This window comes from Sus scrofa, chromosome 4 (genome assembly GCF_054392235.1).
Source record: "Sus scrofa isolate SSC_HxYL_T2T_F1_AM1 chromosome 4, Sscrofa_HxYL_maternal_Yorkshire_Landrace_v2.0, whole genome shotgun sequence".
Classification (NCBI taxonomy): Eukaryota; Metazoa; Chordata; class Mammalia; order Artiodactyla; family Suidae; genus Sus; species Sus scrofa.
In genome coordinates, this window is record NC_139386.1 from 49,583,949 (window position 1) to 49,601,532 (window position 17,584).

Here is a 17,584-nt window from a genome sequence, read left to right on the forward strand (position 1 = left end):
AGTGGGTTTCGGGCACCAGAGACCCCCAGCACAGCAGCAGGGCCTAGGGAGCCAGGGGCAGCCCTGCACCGCTTTGCCCTCTGGAGAGCGGAGGGCCAGGTTTGAAAACGGATTGCGTTGCATTCCTGAGCCGAGGCGCGTTGGGGCTGTTGTTGGCTGCCCGAGGAGACTTTCCCTTTGCACAATGCAGCTGCCAGAAGCTTGTTTTGGGCCGTCGGTGCGACGGGGCCTCGGCGCTGAGCGGCCAAGCTGGCTCAGGGTGCATGGCTGCGGCCTGGGCGCAGAAGGCCTTCGCGCCCCCAATCCTGCTTCCCCGCCAAGGAGAAACCGTCGGGAGTGGGTTTCGGGCACCGGAGACCCCCAGCACAGCAGCAGGGCCTAGGGAGCCAGGGGCAGCCCTGCACCGCTTTGCCCTCTGGAGAGCGGAGGGCCGGGGGCGAAAACGGCTTGCGTTGCTTTCCTGAGCCGAGGCGCGTTGGGGCTGTTGTTGCCTGCCCGAGGAGACTTTCCCTTTGCACAATGCAGCTGCCAGAAGCTCGTTTTGGGCCGTCGGTGCCACGGGGCCTCGGCACTGAGCGGCCGAACTGGCTCAGGGGGCATGGCTGCGGCCTGGGCGCAGAAGGCCTTCGCGTGCCCAATCCTGCATCCCCGCCAAGGAGAATCCGTGGGGAGTGGGTTTCGGGCACCGGAGAACCCCAGCAAAGACACAGGGCCCAGGGAGCAGGGGAAGCCCTGCCCCGCTTTGCCCTCTGGAGAGCGGAGGTCCAGGTTTGAAAACGGATTGCGTTGCATTCCTGAGCCGAGGCGCGTTGGGGCTGTTGTTGGCTGCCCGAGGAGACTTTCCCTTTGCACAATGCAGCTGCCAGAAGCTCGTTTTGGGCCGTCGGTGCGACGGGGCCTCGGCGCTGAGCGGCCAGGCTGGCTCAGGGTGCATGGCTGCGGCCTGGGCGCAGAAGGCCTTCGCGCCCCCAATCCTGCTTCCCCGCCAAGGAGAACCCGTCGGGAGTGGGTTTCGGGCACCGGAGACCCCCAGCACAGCAGCAGGGCCTAGGGAGCCAGGGGCAGCCCTGCACCGCTTTGCCCTCTGGAGAGCGGAGGGCCGGGGGCGAAAACGGCTTGCGTTGCTTTCCTGAGCCGAGGCGCGTTGGGGCTGTTGTTGCCTGCCCGAGGAGACTTTCCCTTTGCACAATGCAGCTGCCAGAAGCTCGTTTTGGGCCGTCGGTGCCACGGGGCCTCGGCACTGAGCGGCCGAACTGGCTCAGGGGGCATGGCTGCGGCCTGGGCGCAGAAGGCCTTCGCGTGCCCAATCCTGCATCCCCGCCAAGGAGAATCCGTGGGGAGTGGGTTTCGGGCACCGGAGAACCCCAGCAAAGACACAGGGCCCAGGGAGCAGGGGAAGCCCTGCCCCGCTTTGCCCTCTGGAGAGCGGAGGGCCAGGTTTGAAAACGGATTGCGTTGCATTCCTGAGCCGAGGCGCGTTGGGGCTGTTGTTGGCTGCCCGAGGAGACTTTCCCTTTGCACAATGCAGCTGCCAGAAGCTTGTTTTGGGCCGTCGGTGCGACGGGGCCTTGGCGCAGAGCGGCCGAGCTGGCTCAGGCGGCATGGCTGCAGCCTGGGCGCAGAAGGCCTTCGCGCCCCAATCCTGCTTCCCCGACAAGAAGAACCCGTGGGGAGTGGGTTTCGGGCACCGGAGACCCCCAGCAAAGACAGAGGGCCCAGGGAGCCAGGGGCAGCTCCGCCCCTCTTTTCCCATTGGAGAGCGGAGGGCCGGGGGCGAAAACGGCTTGCGTTGCTTTCCTGAGCCGAGGCGCGTTGGGGCTGTTGTTGGCTGCCCGAGGAGACTTTCCCTTTGCACAATGCAGCTGCCAGAAGCTCGTTTTGGTCCGTCGGTGCGACGGGGCCTCGGGGCAGAGCGGCCGAGCTGGCTCAGGCGGCATGGCTGCGGCCTGGGCGCAGAAGGCCTTCGCATGCCCAATTGCTTCCCCGCCAAGAAGAACCCGTGGGGAGTGGGTTTCGGGCACCAGAGACCCCCAGCAAAGACACAGGGCCCAGGGAGCCAGGGGCAGCCCCGCCCCTCTTTGCCCTTTGGAGAGCGGAGGGCGGGGGGCGAAAACGGCTTGCGTTGCTTTCCTGAGCCGAGGCGCGTTGGGGCTGTTGTTGGCTGCCCGAGGAGACTTTCCCTTTGCACAATGCAGCTGCCAGAAGCTCGTTTTGGGCCGTCGGTGCCACGGGGCCTTGGCACTGAGCGGCCGAACTGGCTCAGGGGGCATGGCTGCGTCCTGGGCGCAGAATGCCTTCGCGCGCCCAATCCTGCATCACCGCCAAGGAGAACCCGTGGGGAGTGGGTTTCGGGCACCGGAGACCCCCAGCAAGGACACAGAGCCCAGGGAGCCAGGGGCGGCCCCGCCCCGCTTTGCCCTCTGGAGAGCAAAGGGCCGGGGGCGAAAACGGCTTGCGTTGCTTTCCTGAGCCGAGGCGCGTTGGGGCTGTTGTTGGCTGCCCGAGGAGACTTTCCCTTTGCACAATGCAGCCGCCAGAAGCTCCTTTTGGGCCGTCGGTGCGACGGGGACTCGGCGATGATAGGCCGAGGTGGCTCAGGGGGCATGGTTGGGGCGTGAGCCCAGAAGGTCTTCGAGCGCCCAATCCTGCTTCCCCGCCAAGGAGAACCCGTCGGGAGTGGGTTTCGGGCACCGGAGACCCCCAGCAAAGCAGCAGGGCCCAGGGAGCCAGGGGCATCCCCGCCCCGCTTTGCCCTCTGGTGAGCGAAGGGCCGGGGGCGAAAACGGCTTGCGTTGCTTTCCTGAGCCTAGGCGCGTTGGGGCTGTTGTTGGCTTCCCGAGGAGACTTTCCCTTTGCACAATGCAGCTGCCAGAAGCTCGTTTTGGGCCGTCGGTGCGACGGGGCCTCGGCAATGACCGGCCGAGCTAGCTCAGGGGGCATGGCTGCGGCCTGGGCGCAGAAGGCCTTCGAGCGCCCAATCCTGCTTCCCCGCCAAGGAGATCCCGTGGGGAGTGGGTTTCGGGCACCGGAGACACCCAGCAAAGACACAGGGCCCAGGGAGCCAGGGGCAGCCCCGCCCCGCTTTGCCCTCTGGAGAGCAGAGGGCCGGGGGCGAAAACGACTTGCTTTGCTTTCCTGAGCCGAGGCGCGTTGGGGCTATTGTTGGCTGCCCGAGGAGACTTTCCCTTTGCACAATGCAGCCGCCAGAAGCTCGTTTTGGGCCGTCGGTGCGAGGGGGCCTCAGCGCTGAGGGGTAGAGCTGGCTCAGGGCGCATGGCTGCGGCCTGGGCGCAGAAGGCCTTCGCGCGCCCAATCCTGCTTCCCCGCCAAGGCGAACCCGTGGGGATTGGTTTCGGGAATCGGAGACCCCCAGCAAAGACACAGGGCCCAGGGAACAGGGGAAGCCCTGCCCCGCTTTGCCCTCTGGAGAGCGGAGGGCCAGGTTTGAAAACGGCTTGCGTTGCATTCCTGAGCCGAGGCGCGTTGGGGCTGTTGTTGGCTGCCCGAGGAGACTTTCCCTTTGCACAATGCAGCTGCCAGAAGCTCGTTTTGGGCCGTCGGTGCGACGGGGCTTCGGCGCAGAGCGGCCGAGCTGGCTCAGGCGGCATGGCTGCAGCCTGGACGCAGAAGGACTTCGCGCCCCCAATCCTGCTTCCCCGACAAGAAGAACCCGTGGGGAGTGTGTTTCGGGCACCGGAGACCCCCAGCAAAGACAGAGGGCCCAGGGAGCCAGGGGCAGCTCCGCCCCTCTTTGCCCATTGGAGAGCGGAGGGCCAGGGGCGAAAACGGCTTGCATTGCTTTCCTGAGCCGAGGCGCGTTGGGGCTGTTGTTGGCTGCCCGAGGAGACTTTCCCTTTGCACAATGCAGCTGCCAGAAGCTCGTTTTGGGCCGTCGGTGCGACGGGGCCTCGGGGCAGAGCGGCCGAGCTGGCTCAGGCGGCATGGCTGCGGCCTGGGCGCAGAAGGCCTTCGCGCGCCCAATTGCTTCCCCGCCAAGAAGAACCCGTGGGGAGTGGGTTTCGGGCACCAGAGACCCCCAGCAAAGACACAGGGCCCAGGGAGCCAGGGGCAGCCCCGCCCCTCTTTGCCCTTTGGAGAGCGGAGGGCCGGGGGCGAAAACGGCTTGCGTTGCTTTCCTGAGCCGAGGCGCGTTGGGGCTGTTGTTGGCTGCCCGAGGAGACTTTCCCTTTGCACAATGCAGCTGCCAGAAGCTCGTTTTGGGCCGTCGGTGCCACGGGGCCTTGGCACTGAGCGGCCGAACTGGCTCAGGGGGCATGGCTGCGTCCTGGGCGCAGAAGGCCTTCGCGCGCCCAATCCTGCATCCCCGCCAAGGAGAACCCGTGGGGAGTGGGTTTCGGGCACCGGAGACCCCCAGCAAGGACACAGGGCCCAGGGAGCCAGGGGCAGCCCCGCCCCGCTTTGCCCTCTGGAGAGCAGTGGGCCGGGGCCGAAAAAGGCTTGCGTTGCTTTCCTGAGCCGAGGCGCGTTGGGGCTGTTGTTGGCTGCCCGAGGAGACTTTCCCTTTGCACAATGCAGCCGCCAGAAGCTCCTTTTGGGCCGTCGGTGCGACGGGGACTCGGCGATGATAGGCCGAGGTGGCTCAGGGGGCATGGTTGGGGCGTGGGCCCAGAAGGTCTTCGAGCGCCCAATCCTGCTTCCCCGCCAAGGAGAACCCGTGGGGAGTGGGTTTCTGGCACCGGAGACCCCCAGCAAAGCAGCAGGGCCCAGGGAGCCAGGGGCAGCCCCGCCCCGCTTTGCCCTCTGGAGAGCAGAGGGCCGGGGGCGAAAACGGCTTGCGTTGCTTTCCTGAACCGAGGCACGTTGGGTCTGTAGTTGGCTGCCCGAGGAGAATTTCCCTTTGCACAATGCAACTGCCAGAAGCTCGTTTTGGGCCGTCGGTGCCACGGGGCCTCGGCACTGAGCGGTCGTGCTGGTACAGGGGGCATGGCTGCGGCCTGGGCGCAGAAGGCCTTCGCGCGCCCAATTCTGCTTCCCCGCAAAGGAGAACCCCTGGGGAGTGGGTTTCGGGCACCGGAGACCCCCAGCAAAGCAGCAGGGACCAGGGAGCCAGGGGCAGCGCCGCCCCTCTTTGCCCTTTGTATAGCGGAAAGCCGGGGGCGAAAACGGCTTGCGTTGCTTTCCTGAGCCGAGGCGCGTTGGGGCTGTTGTTTGCTGCCCGAGGAGACTTTCCCTTTGCACAATGCAACTGCCAGAAGCTCGTTTTGGGCCGTCGGTGCGACGGGGACTAGGCGCAGAGCGGCCGAGCTGGCTTAGGCGGCATGGCTGCGGCCTGGGTGCAGAAGGCCTTCGCGCGCCCAATCCTGCTTCCCCGCCAAGGAGATCACGTGGGGAGTGGGTTTCGGGCACCAGAGACCCCCAGCAAAGACACAGGGCCCAGGGAGCCAGGGGCAGCTCCGCACCGCTTTGCCCTCTGGAGAGCGGAGGGCCGGGGGCGAAAACGGCTTGCGTTGCTTTCATGAGCCTAGGCGCGTTGGGGCTGTTGTTTGCTGCCCGAGGAGACTTTCCCTTTGCACAATGCAGCTGCCAGAAGCTCGTTTTGGGCCGTCGGTGCCACGGGGCCTCGGCAATGACCGGCCAAGCTGGCTAAGGGGGCATGGCTGCGGCCTGGGCGCAGAAGGCCTTCGCGCGCCCAATCCTGCTTCCCCGCCAAGGAGATCCCGTGGGGAGTGGGTTTCGGGCACCGGAGACCCCCAGCAAAGACACAGGGCCCAGGGAGCTAGGGGCAGCCCCGCCCCGCTTTGCTCTCTGGAGTGCGGAGGGCCGGGGGCGAAAACGGCTTGCGTTGCTTTCCTGAGCTGAGGCGTGTTGGGGCTGTTGTTGGCTGCCCGAGGAGACTTTCCCTTTGCACAATGCAGCCGCCAGAAGCTCGTTTTGGGCCGTCGGTGCGACGGGGCCTCAGCGCTGAGAGGCAGAGCTGGCTCAGGGGGCATGGCTGCGGCCTGGGCGCAGAAGGCCTTCGCGCGCCCAATCCTGCTTCCCCGCCAAGGAGAACCCGTGGGGATTGGTTTCGGGAATCGGAGACCCCCAGCAAAGACACAGGGCCCAGGGAGCCAGGGGCAGCCCCGCCCCGCTTTGCCCTCTGGAGTGCGGAGGGCCGGGGGCGAAAACGGCTTGCGTTGCTTTCCTGAGCCAAGACGCGTTGGGGCTGTTGTTGGCTGCCCGAGGAGACTTTCCCTTTGCAGAATGAAGCTGCCAGAAGCTCGTTTTGGGCCGTAGGTGCGACGGGGCCTCGGCGCTGAGCGGCCGAACTGGCTCAGGTGGCATGGCTGGGGCGTGGGCGTAGAAGGACTTCGAGCGACCAATCCTGCTTCCCCGCCAAGGATAACGCGTGGGGAGTGTGTTTCGGGCATCGGAGACCCCCAGCACAGCAGCAGGGCCCAGGGAGCCAGGGGCAGCCCCGCCCCGCTTTGCCCTCTGGAGAGCGGAGGGCCGCGGGCGAAAACGGCTTGCGTTGCTTTCATGAGCCTAGACGCATTGGGGCTGTTGTTGGCTGCCCGAGGAGATTTTCCCTTTGCACAATGCAGCCGCCAGAAGCTCGTTTTGGGCCGTCGGTGCGACGGGGCCTCGGCGATGAGCGGCCGAGCTGGCTCAGGGGGCATGGTTTGGGCGTGGGCCCAGAAGGTCTTCGAGCGCCCAATCCTGCTTCCCCGCCAAGGAGAACCCGTCGGGAGTTGGTTTCGGGCACCGGAGACACCTAGCACAGCAGCAGGGCCTAGGGAGCCAGGGGCAGCCCTGCACCGCTTTGCCCTCTGGAGAGCGGAGGGCCGGGGGCAAAAACGGCTTGCGTTGCTTTCCTGAGCCGAGGCGCGTTGGGGCTGTTGTTGCCTGCCCGAGGAGACTTTCCCTTTGCACAATGCAGCCGCCAGAAGCTCCTTTTGGGCCGTCGGTGCGACGGGGACTCGGCGATGATAGGCCGAGGTGGCTCAGGGGGCATGGTTGGGGCGTGAGCCCAGAAGGTCTTCGAGCGCCCAATCCTGCTTCCCCGCCAAGGAGAACCCGTCGGGAGTGGGTTTCGGGCACCGGAGACCCCCAGCAAAGCAGCAGGGCCCAGGGAGACAGGGGCAACCCCGCCCCGCTTTGCCCTCTGGTGAGCGGAGGGCCGGGGGCGAAAACGGCTTGCGTTGCTTTCCTGAGCCTAGGCGCGTTGGGGCTGTTGTTGGCTTCCCGAGGAGACTTTCCCTTTGCACAATGCAGCTGCCAGAGCTCGTTTTGGGCCGTCGGTGCGACGGGGCCTCGGCAATGACCGGCCGAGCTGGCTCAGGGGGCATGGCTGCGGCCTGGGCGCAGAAGGCCTTCGAGCGCCCAATCCTGATTCCCCGCCAAGGAGATCCCGTGGGGAGTGGGTTTCGGGAAACGGAGACACCCAGCAAAGACACAGGGCCCAGGGAGCCAGGGGCAGCCCCGCCCCGCTTTGCCCTCTGGAGAGCAGAGGGCCGGGGGCGAAAACGGCTTGCTTTGCTTTCCTGAGCCGAGGCGCGTTGGGGCTGTTGTTGGCTGCCCGAGGAGACTTTCCCTTTGCACAATGCAGCCGCCAGAAGCTCGTTTTGGGCCGTCGGTGCGAGGGGGCCTCAGCGCTGAGCGGTAGAGCTGGCTCAGGGCGCATGGCTGCGGCCTGGGCGCAGAAGGCCTTCGCGCGCCCAATCCTGCTTCCCCGCCAAGGAGAACCCGTGGGGATTGGTTTCGGGAATCGGAGACCCCCAGCAAAGACACAGGGCCCAGGGAGCAGGGGAAGCCCTGCCCCGCTTTGCCCTCTGGAGAGCGGAGGGCCAGGTTTGAAAACGGCTTGCGTTGCATTCCTGAGCCGAGGCGCGTTGGGGCTGTTGTTGGCTGCCTGAGGAGACTTTCCCTTTGCACAATGCAGCTGCGAGAAGCTCGTTTTGGGCCGTCGGTGCGACGGGGCTTCGGCGCAGAGCGGCCGAGCTGGCTCAGGCGGCATGGCTGCAGCCTGGACGCAGAAGGACTTCGCGCCCCCAATCCTGCTTCCCCGACAAGAAGAACCCGTGGGGAGTGTGTTTCGGGCACCGGAGACCCCCAGCAAAGACAGAGGGCCCAGGGAGCCAGGGGCAGCTCCGCCCCTCTTTGCCCATTGGAGAGCGGAGGGCCAGGGGCGAAAACGGCTTGCATTGCTTTCCTGAGCCGAGGCGCGTTGGGGCTGTTGTTGGCTGCCCGAGGAGACTTTCCCTTTGCACAATGCAGCTGCCAGAAGCTCGTTTTGGGCCGTCGGTGCGACGGGGCCTCGGGGCAGAGCGGCCGAGCTGGCTCAGGCGGCATGGCTGCGGCCTGGGCGCAGAAGGCCTTCGCGCGCCCAATTGCTTCCCCGCCAAGAAGAACCCGTGGGGAGTGGGTTTCGGGCACCAGAGACCCCCAGCAAAGACACAGGGCCCAGGGAGCCAGGGGCAGCCCCGCCCCTCTTTGCCCTTTGGAGAGCGGAGGGCCGGGGGCGAAAACGGCTTGCGTTGCTTTCCTGAGCCGAGGCGCGTTGGGGCTGTTGTTGGCTGCCCGAGGAGACTTTCCCTTTGCACAATGGAGCTGCCAGAAGCTCGTTTTGGGCCGTCGGTGCCACGGGGCCTTGGCACTGAGCGGCCGAACTGGCTCAGGGGGCATGGCTGCGTCCTGGGCGCAGAAGGCCTTCGCGCGCCCAATCCTGCATCCCCGCCAAGGAGAACCCGTGGGGAGTGGGTTTCGGGCACCGGAGACCCCCAGCAAGGACACAGGGCCCAGGGAGCCAGGGGCAGCCCCGCCCCGCTTTGCCCTCTGGAGAGCGTTGGGCCGGGGCCGAAAAAGGCTTGCGTTGCTTTCCTGAGCCGAGGCGCGTTGGGGCTGTTGTTGGCTGCCCGAGGAGACTTTCCCTTTGCACAATGCAGCCGCCAGAAGCTCCTTTTGGGCCGTCGGTGCGACGGGGACTCGGCGATGATAGGCCGAGGTGGCTCAGGGGGCATGGTTGGGGCGTGGGCCCAGAAGGTCTTCGAGCGCCCAATCCTGCGTCCCCGCCAAGGAGAACCCGTGGGGAGTGGGTTTCGGGCACCGGAGACCCCCAGCAAAGCAGCAGGGCCCAGGGAGCCAGGGGCAGCCCCGCCCCGCTTTGCCCTCTGGAGAGCAGAGGGCCGGGGGCGAAAACGGCTTGCGTTGCTTTCATGAGCCGAGGCGCGTTGGGGCTGTTGTTGGCTGCCCGAGGAGACTTTCCCTTTGCACAATGCAGCTGCCAGAAGCTCGTTTTGGGCCGTCGGTGCGACAGGGCCTCGGCGCTGAGCGGCCGAGCTGGCTCAGGGGGCATGGCTGCGGCCTGGGCGCAGAAGGCCTTCGCGCGCCCAATCCTGCTTCCCCGCCAAGGATAACGCGGGGGAGTGTGTTTCGGGCATCGGAGACCCCCAGCAAAGCAGCAGGGCCCAGGGAGCCAGGGGCAGCCCCGCCCCGCTTTGACCTCTGGAGAGCGGAGGGCCGCGGGCGAAAACGGCTTGCGTTGCTTTCATGAGCCTAGGCGCATTGGGGCTGTTGTTGGCTGCCCGAGGAGATTTTCCCTTTGCACAATGCAGCCGCCAGAAGCTCGTTTTGGGCCGTCGGTGCCACGGGGCCTCGGCGATGAGCGGCCGAGCTGGCTCAGGGGGCATGGTTTGGGCGTGGGCCCAGAAGGTCTTCGAGCGCCCAATCCTGCTTCCCCGCCAAGGAGAACCCGTCGGGAGTTGATTTCGGGCACCGGAGACCCCTAGCACAGCAGCAGGGCCTAGGGAGCCAGGGGCAGCCCTGCACCGCTTGGCCCTCTGGAGAGCGGAGGGCCGGGGGCAAAAACGGCTTGCGTTGCTTTCCTGAGCCGAGGCGCGTTGGGGCTGTTGTTGGCTGCCCGAGGAGACTTTCCCTTTGCACAATGCAGCTGCCAGAAGCTCGTTTTGGGCCGTCGGTGCCACGGGGCCTCGGCACTGAGCGGCCGAACTGGCTCAGGGGGCATGGCTGCGGCCTGGGCGCAGAAGGCCTTCGCGCGCCCAATCCTGCATCCCCGCCAAGGAGAACCCGTGGGGAGTGGGTTTCGGGCACCGGAGATCCCCAGCAAAGACACAGGGCCCAGGGAGCAGGGGAAGCCCTGCCCCGCTTTGCCCTCTGGAGAGCGGAGGGCCAGGTTTGAAAACGGCTTGCGTTGCATTCCTGAGCCGAGGCACATTGGGGCTGTTGTTGGCTGCCCAAGGAGACTTTCCCTTTGCACAATGCAGCTGCCAGAAGCTTGTTTTGGGCCGTCGGTGCGACGGGGCCTCGGCAATGACCGGCCGAGCTGGCTCAGGGGGCATGGCTGCGGCCTGGGCGCAGAAGGCCTTCGCGCCCCCAATCCTGCTTCCCCGCCAAGGAGATACCGTGGGGAGTGGGTTTAGGGCACCGGAGACCCCCAGCACAGCAGCAGGGCCTAGGGAGCCAGGGGCAGCCCTGCACCGCTTGGCCCTCTGGAGAGCGGAGGGCCGGGGGCAAAAACGGCTTGCGTTGCTTTCCTGAGCCGAGGCGCGTTGGGGCTGTTGTTGGCTGCCCGAGGAGACTTTCCCTTTGCACAATGCATTGCCAGAAGCTCGTTTTGGGCAGTCGGTGCGACGGGGCCTCGGGGCAGAGCGGCCGAGCTGGCTCAGGCGGCATGGCTGCGGCCTGGGCGCAGAAGGCCTTCGCGCGCCCAATTGCTTCCCAACCAAGAATAACCCGTGGGGAGTGGGTTTCGGGCACCAGAGACCCCCAGCAAAGACACAGGGCCCAAGGAGCCAGGGGCAGCCCCGCCCCTCTTTGTCCTTTGGAGAGCGGAGTGCCGGGGGCGAAAACGGCTTGCTTTGCTTTCCTGAGCCGAGGCGCGTTGGGGCTGTTGTTGGCTGCCCGAGGAGACTTTCCCTTTGCACAATGCAGCTGCCAGAAGCTCGTTTTGGGCCGTCGGTGCCACGGGGCCTTGGCACTGAGCGGCCGAACTGGCTCAGGGGGCATGGCTGCGTCCTGGGCGCAGAAGGCCTTCGCGCGCCCAATCCTGAATCCCCGCCAAGGAGAACCCGTGGGGAGCGGGTTTCGGGCACCGGAGACCCCCAGCAAGGACACAGGGCCCAGGGAGCCAGGGGCAGCCCCGCCCCGCTTTGCCCTCTGGAGAGCGGAGGGCCGGGGGCGAAAACGGCTTGCGTTGCTTTCCTGAGCCGAGGCGCGTTGGGGCTGTTGTTGGCTGCCCGAGGAGACTTTCCCTTTGCACAATGCAGCCGCCAGAAGCTCCTTTTGGGCCGTCGGTGCGACGGGGACTCGGCGATGATAGGCCGAGGTGGCTCAGGGGGCATGGTTGGGGCGTGGGCCCAGAAGGTCTTCGAGCGCCCAATCCTGCTTCCCCGCCAAGGAGAACCCGTGGGGAGTGGGTTTCGGGCACCGGAGACCCCCAGCAAATACACAGGGCCCAGGGAGCCAGGGGCAGCCCCGCCCCGCTTTGCCCTCTGGAGAGCGGAGGGCCGGGGGCGAAAACGGCTTGCGTTGCTTTCCTGAGCCGAGGCGCGTTGGGGCTGTTGTTGGCTGCCCGAGGAGACTTTCCCTTTGCACAATGCAGCTGCCAGAAGCTCGTTTTGGGCCGTCGGTGCGACAGGGCCTCGGCGCTGAGCGGCCGAGCTGGCTCAGGGGGCATGGCTGCGGCCTGGGCGCAGAAGGCCTTCGCGCGCCCAATTCTGCTTCCCCGCCAAGGAGATCCCGTGCGGAGTGGGTTTCGGGCACCGGAGACCCCCAGCACAGCAGCAGGGCCTAGGGAGCCAGGGGCAGCCCTGCACCGCTTGGCCCTCTGGAGAGCGGAGGGCCGCGGGCGAAAACGGCTTGCGTTGCTTTCCTGAACCGAGGCACGTTGGGTCTGTAGTTGGCTGCCCGAGGAGACTTTCCCTTTGCACAATGCAACTGCCAGAAGCTCGTTTTGGGCCGTCGGTGCCACGGGGCCTCGGCACTGAGCGGTCGTGCTGGTACAGGGGGCATGGCTGCGGCCTGGGCGCAGAAGGCCTTCGCGCGCCCAATTCTGCTTCCCCGCAAAGGAGAACCCCTGGGGAGTGGGTTTCGGGCACCGGAGACCCCCAGCAAAGCAGCAGGGACCAGGGAGCCAGGGGCAGCGCCGCCCCTCTTTGCCCTTTGTATAGCGGAAAGCCGGGGGCGAAAACGGCTTGCGTTGCTTTCCTGAGCCGAGGCGCGTTGGGGCTGTTGTTTGCTCCCCGAGGAGACTTTCCCTTTGCACAATGCAGCTGCCAGAAGCTCGTTTTGGGCCGTCGGTGCGACGGGGACTAGGCGCAGAGCGGCCGAGCTGGCTTAGGCGGCATGGCTGCGGCCTGGGTGCAGAAGGCCTTCGCGCGCCCAATCCTGCTTCCCCGCCAAGGAGATCACGTGGGGAGTGGGTTTCGGGCACCGGAGACCCCCAGCAAAGACACAGGGGCCAGGGAGCCAGGGGCAGCTCCGCACCGCTTTGCCCTCTGGAGAGCGGAGGGCCGGGGGCGAAAACGGCTTGCGTTGCTTTCATGAGCCTAGGCGCGTTGGGGCTGTTGTTGGCTGCCCGAGGAGACTTTCCCTTTGCACAATGCAGCTGCCAGAAGCTCGTTTTGGCACGTCTGTGCCACGGGGCCTCGGCAATGACCGGCCAAGCTGGCTAAGGGGGCATGGCTGCGGCCTGGGCGCAGAAGGCCTTCGCGCGCCCAATCCTGCTTCCCCGCCAAGGAGAACCCGTGGGGATTGGTTTCGGGAATCGGAGACCCCCAGCAAATACACAGGGCCCAGGGAGCCAGGGGCAGCCCCGCCCCGCTTTGCCCTCTGGAGAGCGGAGGGCTGGGGGCGAAAACGGCTTGCGTTGCTTTCCTGAGCCAAGACGCGTTGGGGCTGTTGTTGGCTGCCCGAGGAGACTTTCCCTTTGCAGAATGAAGCTGCCAGAAGCTCGTTTTGGGCCGTAGGTGCGACGGGGCCTCGGCGCTGAGCGGCCGAACTGGCTCAGGGGGCATGGCTGCGGCCTGGGCGCAGAAGGCCTTCGCGCGCCCAATCCTGCTTCCCCGCCAAGGAGAACCCGTGGGGATTGGTTTCGGGAATCGGAGACCCCCAGCAAAGACACAGGGCCCAGGGAGCAGGGGAAGCCCTGCCCCGCTTTGCCCTCTGGAGAGCGGAGGGCCAGGTTTGAAAACGGCTTGCGTTGCATTCCTGAGCCGAGGCGCGTTGGGGCTGTTGTTGGCTGCCCGAGGAGACTTTCCCTTTGCACAATGCAGCTGCCAGAAGCTCGTTTTGGGCCGTCGGTGCGACGGGGCTTCGGCGCAGAGCGGCCGAGCTGGCTCAGGCGGCATGGCTGCAGCCTGGGCGCAGAAGGACTTCGCGCCCCCAATCCTGCTTCTCCGACAAGAAGGACCCGTGGGGAGTGTGTTTCGGGCACCGGAGACCCCCAGCAAAGACAGAGGGCCCAGGGAGCCAGGGGCAGCTCCGCCCCTCTTTGCCCATTGGAGAGCGGAGGGCCAGGGGCGAAAACGGCTTGCATTGCTTTCCTGAGCCGAGGCGCGTTGGGGCTGTTGTTGGCTGCCCGAGGAGACTTTCCCTTTGCACAATGCAGCCGCCAGAAGCTCGTTTTGGGCCGTCGGTGCGACGGGGCCTCGGGGCAGAGCGGCCGAGCTGGCTCAGGCGGCATGGCTGCGGCCTGGGCGCAGAAGGCCTTCGCGCGCCCAATTGCTTCCCCGCCAAGAAGAACCCGTGGGGAGTGGGTTTCGGGCACCAGAGACCCCCAGCAAAGACACAGGGCCCAGGGAGCCAGGGGCAGCCCCGCCCCTCTTTGCCCTTTGGAGAGCGGAGGGCCGGGGGCGAAAACGGCTTGCGTTGCTTTCCTGAGCCGAGGCGCGTTGGGGCTGTTGTTGGCTGCCCGAGGAGACTTTCCCTTTGCACAATGCAGCTGCCAGAAGCTCGTTTTGGGCCGTCGGTGCCACGGGGCCTTGGCACTGAGCGGCCGAACTGGCTCAGGGGGCATGGCTGCGTCCTGGGCGCAGAAGGCCTTCGCGCGCCCAATCCTGCATCCCCGCCAAGGAGAACCCGTGGGGAGTGGGTTTCGGGCACCGGAGACCCCCAGCAAGGACACAGGGCCCAGGGAGCCAGGGGCAGCCCCGCCCCGCTTTGCCCTCTGGTGAGCGGTGGGCCGGGGCCGAAAAAGGCTTGCGTTGCTTTCCTGAGCCGAGGCGCGTTGGGGCTGTTGTTGGCTGCCCGAGGAGACTTTCCCTTTGCACAATGCAGCCGCCAGAAGCTCCTTTTGGGCCGTCGGTGCGACGGGGACTCGGCGATGATAGGCCGAGGTGGCTCAGGGGGCATGGTTGGGGCGTGGGCCCAGAAGGTCTTCGAGCGCCCAATCCTGCTTCCCCGCCAAGGAGAACCCGTGGGGAGTGGGTTTCGGGCACCGGAGACCCCCAGCAAAGCAGCAGGGCCCAGGGAGCCAGGGGCAGCCCCGCCCCGCTTTGCCCTCTGGAGAGCAGAGGGCCGGGGGCGAAAACGGCTTGCGTTGCTTTCATGAGCCGAGGCGCGTTGGGGCTGTTGTTGGCTGCCCGAGGAGACTTTCCCTTTGCACAATGCAGCTGCCAGAAGCTCGTTTTGGGCCGTCGGTGCGACAGGGCCTCGGCGCTGAGCGGCCGAGCTGGCTCAGGGGGCATGGCTGCGGCCTGGGCGCAGAAGGCCTTCGCGCGCCCAATCCTGCTTCCCCGCCAAGGATAACGCGGGGGAGTGTGTTTCGGGCATCGGAGACCCCCAGCAAAGCAGCAGGGCCCAGGGAGCCAGGGGCAGCCCCGCCCCGCTTTGACCTCTGGAGAGCGGAGGGCCGCGGGCGAAAACGGCTTGCGTTGCTTTCATGAGCCTAGGCGCATTGGGGCTGTTGTTGGCTGCCCGAGGAGATTTTCCCTTTGCACAATGCAGCCGCCAGAAGCTCGTTTTGGGCCGTCGGTGCCACGGGGCCTCGGCGATGAGCGGCCGAGCTGGCTCAGGGGGCATGGTTTGGGCGTGGGCCCAGAAGGCCTTCGCGCGCCCAATCCTGCTTCCCCGCCAAGGAGAACCCGTCGGGAGTTGGTTTCGGGCACCGGAGACCCCTAGCACAGCAGCAGGGCCTAGGGAGCCAGGGGCAGCCCTGCACCGCTTGGCCCTCTGGAGAGCGGAGGGCCGGGGGCAAAAACGGCTTGCGTTGCTTTCCTGAGCCGAGGCGCGTTGGGGCTGTTGTTGGCTGCCCGAGGAGACTTTCCCTTTGCACAATGCAGCTGCCAGAAGCTCGTTTTGGGCCGTCGGTGCCACGGGGCCTCGGCACTGAGCGGCCGAACTGGCTCAGGGGGCATGGCTGCGGCCTGGGCGCAGAAGGCCTTCGCGCGCCCAATCCTGCATCCCCGCCAAGGAGAACCCGTGGGGAGTGGGTTTCGGGCACCGGAGATCCCCAGCAAAGACACAGGGCCCAGGGAGCAGGGGAAGCCCTGCCCCGCTTTGCCCTCTGGAGAGCGGAGGGCCAGGTTTGAAAACGGCTTGCGTTGCATTCCTGAGCCGAGGCACATTGGGGCTGTTGTTGGCTGCCCAAGGAGACTTTCCCTTTGCACAATGCAGCTGCCAGAAGCTTGTTTTGGGCCGTCGGTGCGACGGGGCCTCGGCAATGACCGGCCGAGCTGGCTCAGGGGGCATGGCTGCGGCCTGGGCGCAGAAGGCCTTCGCGCCCCCAATCCTGCTTCCCCGCCAAGGAGATACCGTGGGGAGTGGGTTTAGGGCACCGGAGACCCCCAGCACAGCAGCAGGGCCTAGGGAGCCAGGGGCAGCCCTGCACCGCTTGGCCCTCTGGAGAGCGGAGGGCCGGGGGCAAAAACGGCTTGCGTTGCTTTCCTGAGCCGAGGCGCGTTGGGGCTGTTGTTGGCTGCCCGAGGAGCCTTTCCCTTTGCACAATGCATTGCCAGAAGCTCGTTTTGGGCAGTCGGTGCGACGGGGCCTCGGGGCAGAGCGGCCGAGCTGGCTCAGGCGGCATGGCTGCGGCCTGGGCGCAGAAGGCCTTCGCGCGCCCAATTGCTTCCCAACCAAGAATAACCCGTGGGGAGTGGGTTTCGGGCACCAGAGACCCCCAGCAAAGACACAGGGCCCAAGGAGCCAGGGGCAGCCCCGCCCCTCTTTGCCCTTTGGAGAGCGGAGTGCCGGGGGCGAAAACGGCTTGCTTTGCTTTCCTGAGCCGAGGCGCGTTGGGGCTGTTGTTGGCTGCCCGAGGAGACTTTCCCTTTGCACAATGCAGCTGCCAGAAGCTCGTTTTGGGCCGTCGGTGCGACAGGGCCTCGGCGCTGAGCGGCCGAGCTGGCTCAGGGGGCATGGCTGCGGCCTGGGCGCAGAAGGCCTTCGCGCGCCCAATTCTGCTTCCCCGCCAAGGAGATCCCGTGCGGAGTGGGTTTCGGGCACCGGAGACCCCCAGCACAGCAGCAGGGCCTAGGGAGCCAGGGGCAGCCCTGCACCGCTTGGCCCTCTGGAGAGCGGAGGGCCGCGGGCGAAAACGGCATGCGTTGCTTTCCTGAACCGAGGCACGTTGGGTCTGTAGTTGGCTGCCCGAGGAGACTTTCCCTTTGCACAATGCAACTGCCAGAAGCTCGTTTTGGGCCGTCGGTGCCACGGGGCCTCGGCACTGAGCGGTCGTGCTGGTACAGGGGGCATGGCTGCGGCCTGGGCGCAGAAGGCCTTCGCGCGCCCAATTCTGCTTCCCCGCAAAGGAGAACCCCTGGGGAGTGGGTTTCGGGCACCGGAGACCCCCAGCAAAGCAGCAGGGTCCAGGGAGCCAGGGGCAGCGCCGCCCCTCTTTGCCCTTTGTATAGCGGAAAGCCGGGGGCGAAAACGGCTTGCGTTGCTTTCCTGAGCCGAGGCGCGTTGGGGCTGTTGTTTGCTCCCCGAGGAGACTTTCCCTTTGCACAATGCAGCTGCCAGAAGCTCGTTTTGGGCCGTCGGTGCGACGGGGACTAGGCGCAGAGCGGCCGAGCTGGCTTAGGCGGCATGGCTGCGGCCTGGGTGCAGAAGGCCTTCGCGCGCCCAATCCTGCTTCCCCGCCAAGGAGATCACGTGGGGAGTGGGTTTCGGGCACCGGAGACCCCCAGCAAAGACACAGGGGCCAGGGAGCCAGGGGCAGCTCCGCACCGCTTTGCCCTCTGGAGAGCGGAGGGCCGGGGGCGAAAACGGCTTGCGTTGCTTTCATGAGCCTAGGCGCGTTGGGGCTGTTGTTGGCTGCCCGAGGAGACTTTCCCTTTGCACAATGCAGCTGCCAGAAGCTCGTTTTGGCACGTCGGTGCCACGGGGCCTCGGCAATGACCGGCCAAGCTGGCTAAGGGGGCATGGCTGCGGCCTGGGCGCAGAAGGCCTTCGCGCGCCCAATCCTGCTTCCCCGCCAAGGAGAACCCGTGGGGATTGGTTTCGGGAATCGGAGACCCCCAGCAAATACACAGGGCCCAGGGAGCCAGGGGCAGCCCCGCCCCGCTTTGCCCTCTGGAGAGCGGAGGGCCGGGGGCGAAAACGGCTTGCGTTGCTTTCCTGAGCCAAGACGCGTTGGGGCTGTTGTTGGCTGCCCGAGGAGACTTTCCCTTTGCAGAATGAAGCTGCC